Source organism: Staurois parvus, unplaced genomic scaffold (assembly GCF_062004578.1).
Source record: "Staurois parvus isolate SC_StPar_1 unplaced genomic scaffold, SC_StPar_1.0 ptg001201l, whole genome shotgun sequence".
NCBI lineage: Eukaryota > Metazoa > Chordata > Amphibia > Anura > Ranidae > Staurois > Staurois parvus.
In genome coordinates, this window is record NW_028318997.1 from 380,538 (window position 1) to 399,222 (window position 18,685).

At 49.7% G+C, this 18,685-nt stretch overlaps 1 non-coding gene across 1 annotated transcript; it reads left to right on the forward strand.

The window, feature by feature from the left end:
• The first annotated feature begins 10,492 nt into the window (after positions 1–10,492).
• On the forward strand, positions 10,493–10,564 carry TRNAE-UUC (transfer RNA glutamic acid (anticodon UUC)). Its single transcript has one exon. It is a non-coding gene; the product is annotated as a tRNA-Glu (tRNA).
• The last annotated feature ends 8,121 nt before the right edge of the window (positions 10,565–18,685 follow it).

Consider the following 18,685-nt stretch of genomic DNA (forward strand, 5'->3'; position numbering starts at 1 on the left):
TATAGTGAATGCGGGGTCCGGGGAGAGCGGATATAGTGAATGCGGGGTCCGGGGAGAGCGGATATAGTGAATGCGGGGTCCGGGGAGAGCGGATATAGTGAATGCGGGGTCCGGGGAGAGCGGATATAGTGAATGCGGGGTCCGGGGAGAGCGGATATAGTGAATGCAGGGTCCGGGGAGAGCGGATATAGTGAATGCGGGGTCCGGGGAGAGCGGATATAGTGAATGCGGGTCCGGGGAGAGCGGATATAGTGAATGCGGGGTCCGGGGAGAGCGGATATAGTGAATGCGGGGTCCGGGGAGAGCGGATATAGTCAATGCGGGGTCCGGGGAGAGCGGATATAGTGAATGCGGGGTCCGGGGAGAGCGGATATAGTGAATGCGGGGTCCGGGGAGAGCGGATATAGTGAATGCGGGGTCCGGGGAGAGCGGATATAGTGAATGCGGGGTCCGGGGAGAGCGGATATAGTGAATGCGGGGTCCGGGGAGAGCGGATATAGTGAATGCGGGGTCCGGGGAGAGCGGATATAGTGAATGCGGGGTCCGGGGAGAGCGGATATAGTGAATGCGGGGTCCGGGGAGAGCGGATATAGTGAATGCGGGGTCCGGGGAGAGCGGATATTGTGAATGCGGGGTCCGGGGAGAGCGGATATAGTGAATGCGGGGTCCGGGGAGAGCGGATATAGTGAATGCGGGGTCCGGGGAGAGCGGATATAGTGAATGCGGGGTCCGGGGAGAGCGGATATAGTGAATGCGGGGTCCGGGGAGAGCGGATATAGTGAATGCGGGGTCCGGGGAGAGCGGATATAGTGAATGCGGGGTCCGGGGAGAGCGGATATAGTGAATGCGGGGTTCGGGGAGAGCGGACAATTTCAAAGCCGCATGTCAGTGTGACTTCAGGAGCAGCTTGGCAGACACCTGTACAACTTCAGGCACACATGTCTAGGCAAGTCACAAAACAGAGCAGGAACATTTCTCCAATTCCCCCCCCCCCAAATCTCTGTGGCACCGCAAAGTCAGAGTCGCACCGATTTTTAACGGTTCTGTTGCCGGCAACAGGGTGCGACTTGTCATGTGGATTGAAACCGTCAAATCGCATAACAATCGCCCCAGTGTGAACCAGGGCTTAGTGGGGTTTATTTATTGAAGCCGTTTCACTCAGCATCTGGTTCATGGGAAAAAACCTGAAAGCTGACTGATTTCCATGCAGACGTGCGTGGAGATTCTGAGTGAACCAGCTTTGGTAAATAAGCCCCAGTGTCACACTGACTGCCTATTACAGTCCAGCTTTAACCTCTGACGACCGGGCTACAGCTACAACGCGGTCGTCTAGTTCTGAAAGGGCGTCAATTGACGTCCTCCAGAACCGCACCTCCCATGCGCCCCAGGCGAGCTCTGTGATCGCTGTGTCCGTCAAGACACAGCTAACCACGACATGGTAAAGGGCCAATCACAGTGGCCCTTTTACCATGCGATCAGCTGTGCCCAATGACATAGCTGATCATAATGAAAATACAGTGGCTGGTGATTGGCTGCACTTTCCTCCCGCTGCCACAGTGTGGTGAGAGAGGAGAGCCGGTGATTGGCAAATGTATTTAAAAAACCAGAGGCAGCCCAGTGCAGCCCCAACAGTGTCCATCGGTGCCGCCAGTCAGGGGCCATCAGTGCTGCCTACCAGTGCAGCCTCATCAGCGAAGGAGAAAAAACACCCGTTTGCAAAATTTTATAACAGAAACAAAGAAAGAAAAATTTTCAAAATTTCTGGTCTTTTTTGTTTGTTTAGCAAAAATAAAAACACCCCAGCGGTGATTAAACACCACCAAAAGAAAGCTCTGACTCAAAAAAATGATAAACGTTTCATTTGAGTACAGTGTTGCATGACTGCGCAATTGTCATTCAAAAGGTGACAGCGCTGAAAGCTAACAGGAAGGGGGTTGAAGTGGCTGGTACTGAAGTGGTTAAGTCGCTGATCGCCGCCATTACTATATTAAAGCGGAGTTCCACTGACCCTGTCAAAAAATAAAAGTCAGCAGCTGCAAAAACTGTAGCTGCCGACTTTTAAAAAACAGCCACTCACCTGTCCCTCGGTCCCGCGGTGTGTCCCCTGCAGCTCGTTTCACAGGCTGTCCTGTATTCCAGGTGGCCTGCATCTTCAGTGTGGGCACCCGGCTGCGACTGCTTGCGGCTTTTACTGTGCATGCACGAGTAGCGCTGCGCTTCATGAATGGTCCTGTAGTCATCTGGGACCTGTCACGTGTCTCACACCTTCCGCTTCCAATCACCTAGGCAGTCGGACCGGAAGTGGGAGCGGGTACCTGTCAAATTCGGGTACCCGCTCCCTGCCCGCAAGGTGCCAATCCTTGATGGGGAGTGGGCGAGAAGTCCGCACCCTTTTGGGTGGAGCTCCGCTTTAAAAAAAAAAAAAAAATACAATTCCTGTATTCCTGTACAAATCACGAGGTTTGCAGACGCCACAACTTTCCCACAAACTATCAATATATATTTATTGAGATTTTTTTTTCCTTACCGAAGGCGCGGAGCGGAATACATTTTTGGCCTAAATTTATGAAAAAAATTCAAATTAAAAAAAAAAAAAAAAATTTAAATCAGAAAGTAGGATATATATAATTTTTTTTTCAAAATCTTCAATCTTTTTTCGTTTGTGTTGCAAAAAATAAAACAACCCAGCGGCAAATAAATACCACCATAAGAAATCTCTATATGTCTCAAAAAAAAAAAAAAAAAACAAACAAAAGAAAAAAGATAAACATTTCATATGGGTACAGTGTTGCATGACTGCGCAATTGTCATTCAAAGGGTGACAGCGTTGAAAGCGGACAACGGGCCTGGGCAGGAAGGGGGTAGAAGTGCCCGGTAGGCAGGAAGGGGGTGGAAGTGCCCGGCAGTCAGGAAGGGGGTAGAAGTGCCCGGCAGGCAGGAAGGGGGTAGAAGTGGCCGGTGGGCAGGAAGGGGGTGGAAGTGCCCTGTAGGCAGGAAGGGGGTAGAAGTGCCCGGTGGGCAGGAAGGGGGTAGAAGTGCCCGGTGGGCAGGAAGGGGGTAGAAGTGCCCGGTGGGCAGGAAGGGGGTAGAAGTGCCCAGTGGGCAGGAAGGGGGTGGAAGTGCCCTGTAGGCAGGAAGGGGGTAGAAGTGACCGGTGGTCAGGAAGGGGGTAGAAGTGCCCTGTAGGCAGGAAGGGGGTAGAAGTGCCCTGTAGGCAGGAAGGGGGTAGAAGTGGCCGGTGGGCAGGAAGGGGGTGGAAGTGCCCTGTAGGCAGGAAGGGGGTAGAAGTGACCGGTGGTCAGGAAGGGGGTAGAAGTGCCCTGTAGGCAGGAAGGGGGTAGAAGTGACCGGTGGGCAGGAAGGGGGTGGAAGCACCCGGTGGGCAGGAAGGGGGTGGAAGCGCCCGGTGGGCAGGAAGGGGGTGGAAGCGCCCGGTGGGCAGGAAGGGGGTAGAAGTGGCCGGTGGGCAGGAAGGTAGTAGAAGTGCCCTGTAGGCAGGAAGGGGGTGGAAGTGCCCTGTAGGCAGGAAGGGGGTAGAAGTGACCGGTGGTCAGGAAGGGGGTAGAAGTGCCCTGTAGGCAGGAAGGGGGTAGAAGTGCCCTGTAGGCAGGAAGGGGGTAGAAGTGGCCGGTGGGCAGGAAGGGGGTGGAAGTGCCCTGTAGGCAGGAAGGGGGTAGAAGTGACCGGTGGTCAGGAAGGGGGTAGAAGTGCCCTGTAGGCAGGAAGGGGGTAGAAGTGACCGGTGGGCAGGAAGGGGGTGGAAGCACCCGGTGGGCAGGAAGGGGGTGGAAGCGCCCGGTGGGCAGGAAGGGGGTGGAAGCGCCCGGTGGGCAGGAAGGGGGTAGAAGTGGCCGGTGGGCAGGAAGGTAGTAGAAGTGCCCTGTAGGCAGGAAGGGGGTGGAAGTGCCCTGTAGGCAGGAAGGGGGTAGAAGTGTCCGGTGGGCAGGAAGGGGGTAGAAGTGCCCGGTGGGCAGGAAGGTAGTAGAAGCGCCCAGTGGGCAGGAAGGTAGTAGAAGCGCCCGGTGGGCAGGAAGGGGGTGGAAGCGCCCGGTGGGCAGGAAGGTAGTAGAAGCGCCCGGTGGGCAGGAAGGGGGTGGAAGCGCCCGGTAGGCAGGAAGGTAGTAGAAGCGCCCGGTGGGCAGGAAGGGGGTGGAAGCGCCCGGTGCTTCAAGGGTTAAGTCGCTGATCGCCGCCATCACTAGTATATAATATATAAAATTCCTGTATAGATCACGAGGGTTGTAGACGCCACAACTTTCCCACAAACTGATCAATATACATTTATTGGGATTTGATTTTACCGAAGACACGGAGCGGAGTACATTTGGGGCCTAAATTTACGAAGGAATTTGATTTTTTAAACATTTTTTTCATTGCAAATGTTTTATAGCAGAACATAGGAAATATATATTTAAAGTTTTCGGGGTTTTTTTTTTTTTTATATATAACTCCCCCCCCTCCCCCAAGGTGATAAAATACCTCAAAGAGAAGCTCTACTTGTGTGGACAGAAATGAGAGACATTTGTCAGGTCCAGGAATGCAGAATTCCCCTCCACCACACAACATCCGGGGACTCCTCCTCCTGGGCCCGGCTGGGACATGAGGTAATGCTGGGACTAGTAGTTCTTCTGCAGGCCGTTAGCCCCGCCCCTCACTCTGGTCTCGGTTGAGTTCCCGCCTCCTTGTTGAGCCATGACTGGATGTCGGCTGCCTTCCCGCCAATTCCCTTGTTTAGAGGAAGTGTTCCGAAAAGGAAGTGATGTCATCGTTCTCCCGGCGCCATCTTTGTTGATGGCTAGTGCCGATTTATCTGTATTTTCTAAATTACAGGAATTTATCGCACTAATTCTGGAGTTCGCAGTAATGTGACCCCCGACTGACGACCCGCCGGAGAAGATATGAGGAGAGGTGGGAATGCTGGGACATGTAGTCCATATACAGCGAATCCTTCATAGAGGTGTCTGGGGAGAGCGGGGCATGCTGGGACATGTAGTCCATACAGAGAATCTTATAAAGGTCTATGAAGAGAGCGTGGCATGCTGGGATATGTAGTCCATACAGAGAATCCACCTTAGAGGTCTATGGGGAGAGTGGGACATATAGTCTGTACACAGAGAATCCTCCAAAGAAATGTATGGGGAGAGCGGGACATGTAGCCCATAAACAGAGAATCCTCCATAGAGGTCTATGAGGAGAGCGTGGCATGCTGGGACATGTAGTCCATACAGAGAATCCTCCATAGAGGTCTATGGGGAGAGCGGGGCATGTAGTCCATACACAGAGAATCCTCCATAGAGGTCTATGAGGAGAGCGTGGCATGCTGGGACATGTAGTCCATACAGAGAATCCTCCATAGAGGTCTATGGGGAGAGCGGGGCATGCTGGGACATGTAGTCCATACACAGAGAATCCTCCATAGAGGTCTATGGGGAGAGCGGGGCATGCTGGGACATGTAGTCCATACACAGAGAATCCTCCATAGAGGTCTATGGGGAGAGTGTGGTCCATACACAGAGAATCCTCCATAGAGGTGTATGGGGAGAGCGGGGCATGCTGGGACATGTAGTCTGTACAGAGAATCCTCCATAGAGGTCTATGTGGAGAGCGGGGCATGCTGGGACATGTAGTCCGTACACAGAGAATCCTCCATAGAGGTGTATGGGGAGAGCGGGGCATGCTGGGACATGTAGTCCGTACAGAGAATCCTCCAAAGATGTATGGGGAGAGCGGGGCATGCTGGGACATGTAGTCCGTACACAGAGAGCCCTCTAGTGTGAAATCTGCACATGGAGAGATGAAATAATAGGCCGCAGTGTTCACAATGAACATTACAAGTAAAAAAAAGTTTAAAAAAAAATAAAATAAAATGAAATAAATAGATGAACTCTGCTCTGTATTCAACATTCTCCTAAATCTGATCATCTTTATTGCATCCAATAGGAAATATTCCAGATATTTCATATATAGTGCTGAGTTCTATAGGATGTCATTATAAGGAATGAATAGGATCCTATCCAGCTCTGCTGATGGTAATATAAATGTATATAATAATAGGAGGCGCCTTCCTCTACTCACTTCAAGAACTCATTATATAACCAAAATAACCCAGTGATTCCAATAATGTGTCGCTGGCCCTTTAAGATGATGTTTTTGTAAACACTCTCGCTCGCCCTTCCCCTCTAGCTCTCTCTCGCTCTTCCCCCCCCTCTCTCTCTCTCTCTCTTTCGCTCTTCCCCCCTCTCTCTCTTGCGCTCGCCCTTCTCCTCTCTCTCTCTCTTGCGCTCGCCATTCTCCTCTGTCTCTCTTGCGCTCGTCCTTCTCCTCTCTGTCTCTCGCTCGCCCTTCCCCTCTCTCTCGCCCTTCCCCTCTAGCTCTATCTCTCTCACTCGCCCTTCCTCTCTCTCTCACCCTTTCCCTCTCTCTCCCCCTCTCTTGCGCTCGCCCTTCTCCTCTCGCTCGCCCTTCCCCTCTCTCTCCCTTTCTCTCACTCACCCTTCCCCTCTATATCGCTCACCCTTCCTCTCTCTCTTCCCCTCTCTTTCTCGCCCTCCCCCCTCCCTCTCTCGCCCTTCCCCTCTCTCTCGCCCTTCCCCTCTCTCTCTCTCTCTCTCGCCCTTCCCCTCTCTCTCTCTCTCGTCCTTCCCCCCTCTCTCTCTCTCTTGCCCTTCCCCTCTCTCTCTCTCGCCCTTTCCCTCTCTCTCGCCCTTTCCCTCTCTCTCTCTCTCTCTCGCCCTTTCCCTCTCTCTCTCACTGTGATCACATGACCAGATTTGACCTTTCCGCGCAGCAGTGCAGAGGCTCTCAGTTTGAGTTTCTTCTTATCAGAGTCAGACGCATTTTGAAAAGCTCCTGATAAGTTCTCATTCTATTACAAGACTTAGTGATCAGCGAGTGCAGATTTTCTATTTTTTGTAAATTTTCTGTACTAATTTAGTGGCAGTTTGCCACCTATATAAAAATGAGGCAGCAGATCCTCACCGTGTTTCTTACCCTGCTGTTTGCATGGGGAAGAAAAAAATACGTCCCCGACCACTCTCCAGAGATCCCGATACACCTGAATGAGAACATCGATGGAAAAGTGCAGCAAGTGGAAGAATTAGTAAGAGAAACGAAAAATGACCCCCCAGAGATCCATATGATAGAGGAGGAGAATGTAAACACAATGGGGGGGCTGGGGGTATTCTATGGATTTTTAATACAATCTTCCCATGGTTAGGAAAACAATATGTCATCCAAGAGGCCCCAGAAATCCACATTCCGGTGATGGAAAAGAACATCAAGATAATGGAGGAGAAAGTGGAGGAAAAGGCCAGAGAAAGGGAAGATGACCCCCCCAAAGATCCACAGGCCAGTGAAGGAGGAGAGCAGCAAGTCACCAGAGCAGCGAGTGGACGATATGGACAGAGAAAGGGAAAATGACCCCCCAGAGATCCATGTGAAGACAACGGAGGGACCAGGGAAGATTTCATGGCTTTTTAATACATTTATCACATGGTTAGGAAAGCAAAATGTCCGCCAAGAGCCCCCAGAGATTCACATGCCAGTGAAGGAAGAGAACACCAAGTCACTGGAGCTGCAAGTGGAGAAAGAGGTCAGAGAAAGGGAAGATGACCCCCCAGAGATCCGCATGATAGAGGAGGAGAATGTGAACAGAATGGGGGGCCCTGGGGAGATTCTATGGATTTTTAAAAAATTCTTCCAATGGTTAAAAAAGCAAAAAGTCCACCAAGAGCCCCCAGAGATTCACATGCTGGTGAAGGAAGAGAACATTAAGTCAACAGAGCAGTGAGTGGAGAAAGAGGTCAGAGAAAGGGACGATGACCCCCCCAGAGATCCACAAGCTGGAGAAAGAAGAGCATGTGAGGTCAGCGGAGCACCAAGTGGAAGATTTGAACAGAGAAAGGGAAAATGACCCCCCCAGAGAGACACGTTAATACAACTGAGGGGCCAGCGGGGATTTTATGGATTTGTAACAAATTCTTCCAATGGTTAAGAAAGCAAAATGTCCACCAAGAGCCCCCAGAGATTCACGTGCCTGTAAAGGAAGAGATTACCAAGTCACCAGAGCAGCAAGAGGAGGAAAAGGCCAGAGAAAGGGAAGATGACCCCCCAGAGATCCACAAGCCGGTGAAGCAGTTGAACATCAAATCAACAGAGCAGCAAGTGGACGATTCTGTCAGAGAAACAGCAAAAGAGCCGCCAGAACCCTCCAGCTGGTGTTCATTACTGACCACCACTGCATACTGGTTTCAGATCATACTCCTGATAAGTGCCATCATTCTGAAATACATCCGGCACAGAAACTACCTGGCCCTGAGAGTAGGACAATATTTGGTTTTCCAGAAGCTGATTGAACTCATTCATGAAGGACTGGGCAACTTCAATTTCCACTGGTCCAGCGAGGGGGCGGCCTTAGAGAATGGAGACCCATCCCTGCTTACAAATATTGATGCAGAATATTGCTGGTCAGAATCCTTTCAGTTTGTTCTCTTAATGCTGGAGGGGCTGCTCATATCATTGCTTGTAATGCTGCTGATGGTGATTAACCGGGTGCTGGACCTAGTCTTCCCACCACCAAATACCAACATGACTGAACGGAGTGATCACAGCAGTGAAACAATGCGTGGTCACAACACTGAATCCTCAAGTGAAGAATCATTTGAGGTCTACACCCCACCAACAATGGAGGAACGCAGTAAACAAATCATGGATAACATCATCCATGAAGTGCTGTCCTATCAGTATCCCCCCCTAAGACTAGGACGTAACTGAAGGCAAGGCATGTTTGAATATTTTGATACCTAAAACCCAATTCACAAAACTTACACACAAGGAGAATGATCTTGAATGGCCTCAAGAACTTTTGACGTCCTTCAAGGGCCAGCGCTCTCAATGAATAGATGCCTGCTTTTTGCAACTCTTTGCCTTGTCTCTGGTGTGGCTGTTACACACCAATGCATTGAAGTGTTGCGCAGGCGGTGTGCGCTGAAATAAAGCATGCCTGGCCACACTTTTTTCCAGTGCATCATAGTCACCTCGCACTGGCCGATAGAACTTTATGAAATGTTACTGTGTGACATTTTAATAAAGTTCCTAAAAAATGAACAGCGTGATGCGCAGGGATCGGCGCATCAGCACTGCAACACACACGTTTGTTGCTCATGCCTATCGATGGAGAACATCTCTTCGGGACCTCTAACCCAAACCCTGACCCTCAGACAACTTCACAAAGTATGTCAGTGGTGGTAAGAGTTCTCATTTCCCCAGCAGAAAAAGCCTGGACCTCAAGCTGTCACAAGCCTTGGGCCTCTAATCCCCCAGACCTGTAGACAGGTCCTACTGAACATCATGAAGGGATGCCCCCACTTTACATAGGGGGGGGGGCATCTGTTGCCCTTTGCAGACACTCTGTTAGCATGTATCTCGGACACTTGTGTAAGAGACGTGGTGTCCATGGGCTACAAGCTAGAGTTCTGCTCTCTGCCCCTAACCATCCCCCCACTTCATGTCATCCAACCTGTAGGGGTCTCTGTACAGACTAGCAGTCCTCTATGCTGCTCCTGCAGATCTGTTGGTCCAAGGAGTTATTGCCATTGTACCAACAGTAGAAAGTTTTCTGGGGTTTTAATCCAACATTTTCATTCTTCTAATACCAAAAGGATGCATGTGCGAGCCGTGCTGCGCTCAATGAATGGTCCCGCAGCCGTTTGGGACCTGTGACGTGTCCCAGAAGGCTGCAGGCAGGGAGGGGGTGAGAGGAGAACTTCTGGTGGATCCTCCGTGGCTATCCAGCCGGACATGGTAGCGAGAGTCTGTCAAAACCAGGTACCCGCTCCCCCCACAAAAAAGTGTCCAAAGGTAGTAGAGGAGGGGAGAATGAGGCAGAAAAGCAGAATTTCCGCTTTTGGGTGAAGTTCTGCTTTAAGCGTTTGTAATGTTTAAAAAAACATGTAGCTTTACAAACATGTTCTACTAACCTGCTCTGTAATGGTTTTGCATAGAGCAGCCCCAATCCTCCTGTTCTTGGGTTCCCTGTCAGCACTCTTGTCTTCCCCCCCCTTGCTGAATGCATCCCATAGCAATCCATTTGCTATAGGGGGACTAATGGAGGCTCGATCCCGAGCCGAACTCTGCGTATCCATTGACACAAGGAGTGTGGATCAGCCCGCCCCGCTCACTGGCTATGACTGACAGCAGCAGAAGCCGATTGCTCCTGCTGCTGTCTCCGTTCCTGTGAGGGGAGAGAGAGCAAAAAGAGCCTCTGCCCTCGGGCACAGTGCTGGATAGAGATCAGGCTCATGTAAATATAGAGGAGTGGCGGGGGGGGGGGGGGGCTAACTTATGCAGAAAATGCATTGAGGTAAAAAAAAACCTTCAGCCTTTTCTGCCTTGCAGCACCGGGGTCCTTGATTCAAACCCTGACCAGGACACTATCTGCATGGAGTTTGCATGTTCTCCCTGGGTTTCCTCCCACACTTCAAAGACATACCTTGCGTTGGTGGTGCAGTGGTGAGCATAGCTGCTTTTCCAGCAGCTGACCCGGGTTCAATTCCCGGCCAACATAATCTCCAAGAAGGCTGCCTTGCTAACTAAGCCTTTCGAGTCCCCAGAGAGAAACGTGCTATACAAATCAAATGTTGAGGAAAATTGAAGAGAGATTTTTTAATCAGAGTCTGGCATCAAGTCAATGAAACTCCAGGGATATTGATCTGGTCAGGTAAGTAGCAGAGGGGGTTGTTATTCAGTTTCAGCTGCTTTGGTGTTCACGACATTAACAACAGGTGCACTAGATGGGCAACAATGAGACAACCCTCAAAACAGGAATGGTTTTACAGGTGAAGGCTACTGACATTTTTCCCTACTCATCTATTGTGACTGTTTTTCACTAGTTTTGCATTTGGCTCGGGTCAGTGTCACTACTGGTAGCATGAGGCCATACCTGGACCCTACAGAGGTTGCACAAGCAGTGCAACTCCTCCAGGATGGCACATCAATACTTGCCATTGCCAGAAGGTTTGCCGTGTCTCCCAGCACAGTCTCAAGAGCATGGAGGAGATTCCAGGAGACAGGCAGTTACTCTAGCTGGACAAGGCCGTAGAAGGTCCTTACCCCATCAGAAGGACCGGTATCTGCTCCTTTGTGCAAGGAGGAACAGCATGAACACTGCCAGAGCCATACAAAATTACCTCCAGCAGGCCACTGGCGTGAATGTCTCTGACCAAACAATCAGAAACAGACTTCATGAGGGTGGCCTGAGGGCCCGACATCCTCTAGTGGGCCATTTGCTCACTTCCCAGCACTATACAGCTTGATTGGCATTGCCATTGAACCCCAGAATTGGCAGGTCCACCACTGGCGCCCTGTGCTTTTCACAGATGAGAGCAGGTTCACCCTGAGCACATGTGACAGATGTGAAAGGGTCTGGAGAAGCCGCGGAGAATGTTCTGCTGCCTGTAACATGGTTCAGCATGACCGTTTTGGTGGTGGGTCAGTGATGGTCTGGGGAGGCATATCCATGGAGGGACGCACAGACCTCTACAGGATAGACAATGGCACCCAGACTGCCATTAAGTAAGGGGATGAAATCCTTGAACCCATTGTCAGACCCTACGCTAGTGCAGTGGGTCCTGGGCTCCTCCATATACATGACAATGCCCGGCCTCCTGTGGTGAGAGTATGCAGGCCGTTCCTGGAGGATGAAGGAATTGATACAATTGAATGGCCCCCACGCTCGCCTGACCTAAATCCAATAGAACCCCTCTGGGATGTCAGGTTTCGGTCCATCTAACACCGCCAGGTTGCATCTCAGACTGTCCAGGAGCTCAGTGATGCCCTGGTCCAGATCTGGGAGGAAATCCCCCAGGACACAATCCGTGGTCTCATTAGGAGCCTCCCCCGACGTTGTCAGGCATGCATACAAGCACATGGGGGCCATACAAACTACTGAGGACCATTCTCAGTTGCCGCAATGACATTTCACCAAAATGGACTCGCCTGCTGCATCATTTTTGCACTTTGATTTTCAGGGTGTCTTCGAATTCAGTCCTCTGTAGGTCGATCATTTTCATTTCCATCAAACTATGGGGCACCTAAAAGTTCCTAACACATTACCTGTCCATGTCAGTATAGAGATCCAGCAGGAGATTCTTCCCCATTGAGATCCGATGTGTTTTCAAAGTGTTCCTTTCATTTTTTTTGAGCAGTGTATTTCTTGCACAAGGATTTGGTTATTTTGTATTCTCATTTTCAGCCAGTAGGTGGAGCACTCGGCTCTATTTCAGCTATTTTCTAGGCTATCCTTAGCAACTTGGATAAAAAAAAAAAAGCTCACCTATATAGTTCAATGGCTCTGTCTGACACTAACCCCAATACTAACCCCCCTTGTAATCCTAACACGAACTCTCCCTGTAGCCCTTAGGCTCTGTTCACACCTCTGCGTCTTCATCTTCAATGAAGGGAATCCAAGGTCTTCAGCCACAAGGGTAAGGTTGTATTTAGCGATCTTCTCTCGATCAAGGAATGAGGTGGTGACTATCATGTAACTGTCCTCACTGCTGAACAATGAATTTGTCCATTTATCCCACAGTCTCTGTCTTCTACACTGATCAGTGCAATAAAGCCATCTGCAGCAGCTGATTCACTGATATAGGCTACTACCAAGTTAGTAGAAGTCAAGGGAGGGATAGTAATTGTGAGGGCATTATCAATGACATCTACAACATGCACTGTGACTTTGCGGGTTGCAGTTAGGGGGTTGGGACCTGTATCTTGTGCCTAAACATCAAAAACTCCTAAAAATCTACTTCACCTTCTAAAGTTATAGTGCCTGACTTCCATTTTGAAGACCTGATGAACATCTTGAGATACCCGTGCACTGAACCCATATATGATTTCTCCATTTGCACCTTCACCATAGAGACTGTGCTAGTGGCCGAGGGCTATACAGTGGGGCAAAAAAGTATTTAGTCAGCCACCAATTGTGCAAGTTCTCCCACTTAAAAAGATGAGAGAGGCCTGTAATTGGCATCATAGGTAGACCTCAACTATGAGAGACAAAATGAGAAAACAAATCCAGACAATCACATTGGCTGATCGGGAAAGAATTTATTTGCAAATTATGGTGGAAAATAAGTATTTGGTCACCTACAAACAAGCAAGATTTCTGTCTCTCACAGACCTGTACCTTCTTCTTTAAGAGGCTCCTCTGTCCTGCACTCATTACCTGTATCAATGGCACCTGTTTGAACTTGTTATCAGTATAAAAGACACCTGTCCACAACCTCAAACAGTCACACTCCAAACTCCACTATGGTGAAGACCAAAGAGCTGTCGAAGGACACAAGAAACAAAATTGTAGACCTGCACCAGGCTGGGAAGACTGAATCTGCAATAGGCAATCAGCTTGGTGTGAACAAATCAACTGTGGGAGCAAAAATTAGAACATGGAAGACATACAAGACCACTGATAATCTCCCTCCATCTGGGGCTCCACGCAAGATCTCACCCCGTGGGGTCAAAATGATCACAAGAACAGTGAGCAAAAATCCCAGGACCACACGGGGGGACCTAGTGAATGACCTGCAGAGATCTGGGACCATCGTAACAAAGGCTACCATCGGTAACACACTACGCCGCCAGGGACTCAGATCCTGCAGTGCCAGATGTGTCCCCCTGCTTAAGCCAGTACATGTCCGGGCCCGTCTGAAGTTTGCTAGAGAGCATTTGGATGATCCAGAAGAGGATTGGGAGAATGTCATACGGTCAGATGAAACCAAAATAGAACTGTTTGGTAGAAACACAACTCATCATGTTTGGAGGAGAGAGAACGCTAAGTTGCATCCAAAGAACACCATACCTACTGTGAAGCATGGGGGTGGCAACATCATGCTTTGGGGCTGTTTCTCCGCAAAGGGACCAGGACGACTGATCCATGTACAGGACAGAATGAATGGGGCCATGTATCGTGAGATTTTGAGTGCAAACCTCCTTCCATCAGCAAGGGCATTGAAGATGAAACATGGCTGGGTCTTCCAACATGACAATGATCCCAAACATACCGCCCGGGCAACAAAGGAGTGGCTTCATAAGAAGCATTTCAAGGTCCTGGAGTGGCCTAGCCAGTCTCCAGATCTCAGCCCCATAGAAAAGCTTTGGAGGGAGTTGAAAGTCCGTGTTGCCCAACGACAGCCCCAAAACATCACTGCTCTAGAGGAGATCTGCATGGAGGATGGGCCAACATACCAGCAACAGTGTGTGCCAACCTTGTGAAGACTTACAGGAAACGTCTGACCTCTGTCATTGCCAACAAAGGATATATAACAAAGTATTGAGATGAACGTTTGATATTGACCAAATACTTATTTTCCACCATAATTTGCAAATAAATTATTTCCAAATCAGCCAATGTGATTGTCTGGATTTGTTTTCTCATTTTGTCTCTCATAGTTGAGGTCTACCTATGATGCCAATTACAGGCCTCTCTCATCTTTGTAAGTGGCAGAACTTGTACAATTGGTGGCTGACTAAATACTTTTTTGCCCCACTGTAGGAACCGGCTACCATTATGGGTGCTAACCCGGGGATTTGGTACCTGCAGCGGAATATTCGATCTTTGCTCCCAATTCGATAAATGACTAAATGTATTTTCTGATCAATCTGTCCCAATCGATCTGTAGTCGACAACGCATTCGATCAATATACCACCCATACGTAGTTCAAGGATAACTTCTGCCGCTTTCTTTTAAAATCTGGTACTTACCAGTGCCTGGGGTCCGGTGCTGTCTTCTCACAGACGGTTCTTTCTACCACTGCAGGTCCAAGGTGCCACATCTTGGATATGGGAGCTGGCTGGGGCTTCCTGTGGCATTACAGCCAGCTCCTCACTGCACTCACACAGCGCTTTACAAATGGTCCTGCATCCTCCTGGGACATACACTGTGTCCCAAGAGGCTACAGGGGGGGGGGGGGGCGGCAAGGCCAAGGAACACCTAAGTGGGAATTGCAGAAGTGGAAGCGGATAGGATAAAAAGTCCTCCACGGCGCCCCCTGGATTGCTGCAGAGCCTCACACCCCACAGTGTCCCACAGTCCTTCCCAGCCCTTGTAGTTCCCTCCAGTCTCCCACATTGCCCATGTAAATATCCCCACCCCCATCCACTACAGGGCCACCTTTTGTAGAGTCCCCTAAAGCCCTCCAGAATCATCATCCCCCACAGTGACACCCAGCCCCTTCCAGAATTTTAAAACATTTTACATTCCCATACTTATATTGTACCAGTATAAACGTATTTTTACTGCTGGGACACAGAAGGTTTTGGAAGAATTTGCTGGGCTCTGGTCTCAAGCTGGGAAACACTGGAATACATACTTGATTAGATTTTTTTTTCATTAACCACATTTAGTGTCACTTAACAGAACAAAAGAAAACCAATAGGAGTTTATTGTTAGGGTTTGCATACACTGTAATACAAAACACATCCACTAGGGCAGTGGTGGGCAACCTTTTTTTTCAACTGAGCCAAATCTCGCCAAAACCACGATTGAAATTTATTTTGAGAGCCACATTTTTAAAACTGAAAATACATCCCCCATATAGTAATTCATCCCCCATAGTAATTCATCCCCCATATAGTAATTCATCCCCCATAGTAATTCATCCCCCATATAGTAATTCATCCCCCATAGTAATTCATCCCCCATATAGTAATTCATCCCCCATATAGTAATTCATCCCCCATAGTAATTCATCCCCCATATAGTAATTCATCCCCCATATAGTAATTCATCCCCCATATAGTAATTCACCCCCCATATAGTAATTCATCCCCCATATAGTAATTCATCCCCCATATAGTAATTCATCCCCCATAGTAATTCATCCCCCATATAGTAATTCATCCCCCATAGTAATTCATCCCCCATATAGTAATTCATCCCCCATAGTAATTCATCCCCCATATAGTAATTCATCCCCCATAGTAATTCATCCCCCATATAGTAATTCATCCCCCATATAGTAATTCATCCCCCATATAGTAATTCATCCCCCATAGTAATTCATCCCCCATATAGTAATTCATCCCCCATAGTAATTTATCCCCCATATAGTAATTCATCCCCCATATAGTAATTCATCCCCCATAGTAATTCATCCCCCATATAGTAATTCATCCCCCATATAGTAATTCATCCCCCATAGTAATTCATCCCCCATAGTAATTCATCCCCCATAGTAATTTATCCCCCATATAGTAATTCATCCCCCATATAGTAATTCATCCCCCATAGTAATTTATCCCCCATATAGTAATTCATCCCCCCTATAGTAATTCATCCCCCCTATAGTAATTCATCCCCCTATAGTAATTCATTCCCCATATTGTGTCAATTCACTTACCTTTGCTCCGCGCGTTCCTCTCGCCGTTTTCCCGTGCCGTTCCGGTCTTCAGGGCGGACTGTGAGAGGAGTTCGTCACGCTGCCCCGCCTACATCCTGGCTGCCCCGCCTACATCCTGACAGTCAATTTTTGCCACGCTCTGCGGGCCGGATTAAAAGATCCGCCGGGCCGTAGTTTGCCCATTGCTGGGCTAGCTGCAGAGTCCTGACTTTTGGGGCGGCCGCCCGAGAGGAGGGAGGGGAGCGGGCGACCGGCACACAGAACAGCCGCATTAAAGTGTGCAAAGAGCCGCATGTGGCTCGCGAGCCGCGGCTTGCCGACCACTGCACTAGGGGACGACAGATGACAGTGTAATGTATAGAGAGCATTGTATCCTCACCTCCTCCTCTCTGCACCAGGTAGGTAGTTCAGGTTCCCCATATTCAGGATGGCTTCCAGGTTCTTGTCAGTGAAGACTTTACCTCCTTTTCATCTGCAGTGTCGGGGTCAATCACCTGATCGCCGAGGGCCCCACAGACATGTAAGGTCTGAAAAAGCAAATGAAATGCCTTACTCAGCTTAGTAAATAAGTGAAGGAGCCATTGGCCTCACAAATATCTGACATCATAACAACAACGCATTGAAAGGCAAGGGAACTAGAATCAGAAAGTGACTAAAAAAAATCAAATCAACCCAAAATTCTCCCACCAAATCTACCATGAAGGCGTCATGCACACAATGGTGTATCATAGGACATCAGGCAGGGTGGTAAAGTAGAGGTGATCCCTACATTAACCACTTCCAGACCGGACACTTTCACCCCCTTCCTGACCAGGGCAATTTTCAGCTTTCAGCGCTATCACACTTTGAATGACAATTGCGCGGTCATGCTACACTGTACACAAATGAATTTTTTACCATTTTTTTTGAGACAGATAAAGCTTTATTTTGGTGGTATTTATTCACCGCTGGGATTTTAATTTTTTTTGCTATGTACCGTATTTTTCGCTCCATAAGACGCATCTGACCATAAGACGCACCTAGGTTTTAGAGGCGAAAAACAAGAAAAAAAAATATTCTGAACCAATGGACTGCAGACACAGTGCAGGGGATGACCAGAGACTGCAGACATGGTACAGGGGATGACCAGAGACTGCGGACACAATACAGGAGATGACCAGAGACTGCGGACACGGTACAGGAGATGACCAGAGACTGCGGACACGGTACAGGAGATGACCAGAGACTGCGGACACAGTACAGGGGATGACCAGAGACTGCGGACACAATACAGGAGATGACCAGAGACTGCGGACACGGTACAGGAGATGACCAGAGACTGCGGACACAGTACAGGAGATGACCAGAGACTGCGGTCACGGTACAGGGGATGACCAGAGACTGCGGACACGGTGCAGGAGATGACCAGAGACTGCGGACACAGTGCAGGAGATGACCAGAGACTGCGGACACAGTGCAGGAGATGACCAGAGACTGCGGACACAGTGCAGGAGATGACCAGAGACTGCGGACACAGTGCAGGAGATGACCAGAGACTGCGGACACAGTGCAGGAGATGACCAGAGACTGCGGACACAGTGCAGGAGATGACCAGAGACTGCGGACACAGTGCAGGAGATGACCAGAGACTGCGGACACAGTGCAGGAGATGACCAGAGACTGCGGACACAGTGCAGGAGATGACCAGAGACTGCGGACACAGTGCAGGAGATGACCAGAGACTGCGGACACAGTGCAGGAGATGACCAGAGACTGCGGACACAGTGCAGGGAATGACCAGAGACTGCAGACAGTGCAGGGAATGACCAGAGACTGCAGACAGTGCAGGGGATGACCAGAGACTGCAGACAGTGCAGGGGATGACCAGAGACTGCAGACAGTGCAGGGGATGACCAGAGACTGCAGACAGTTCAGGGGATGACCAGAGACTGCAGACAGTGCAGGGGATGACCAGAGACTGCAGACAGTGAAGGGAATGACCAGAGACTGCTGACCTTTGGGGAGGGAGGGGGAGCGGGTACCTGAATTTGACAGGTACCCGCTCCCACTTCTGCGGAGCTGTCCTTCCCTCTTCTTCCCGGGCCGGCTTCTGTGACAGCCGGGTGCCCACTGCGCATGCGCGAGAAGCGCTGCGCTTTGTGAATGGCCCGGCGCCTTCTGGGACCTGTCATGTGTCCCAGAAGACACCGGATCATTCACAAAGCGCAGCACATGCGCAGTGGGCACCCGGCTGTCACAGAAGCCAGCGCGGGAAGACTGCAGCGCTGGAGCGAGGAACAGGTAAGGCCCT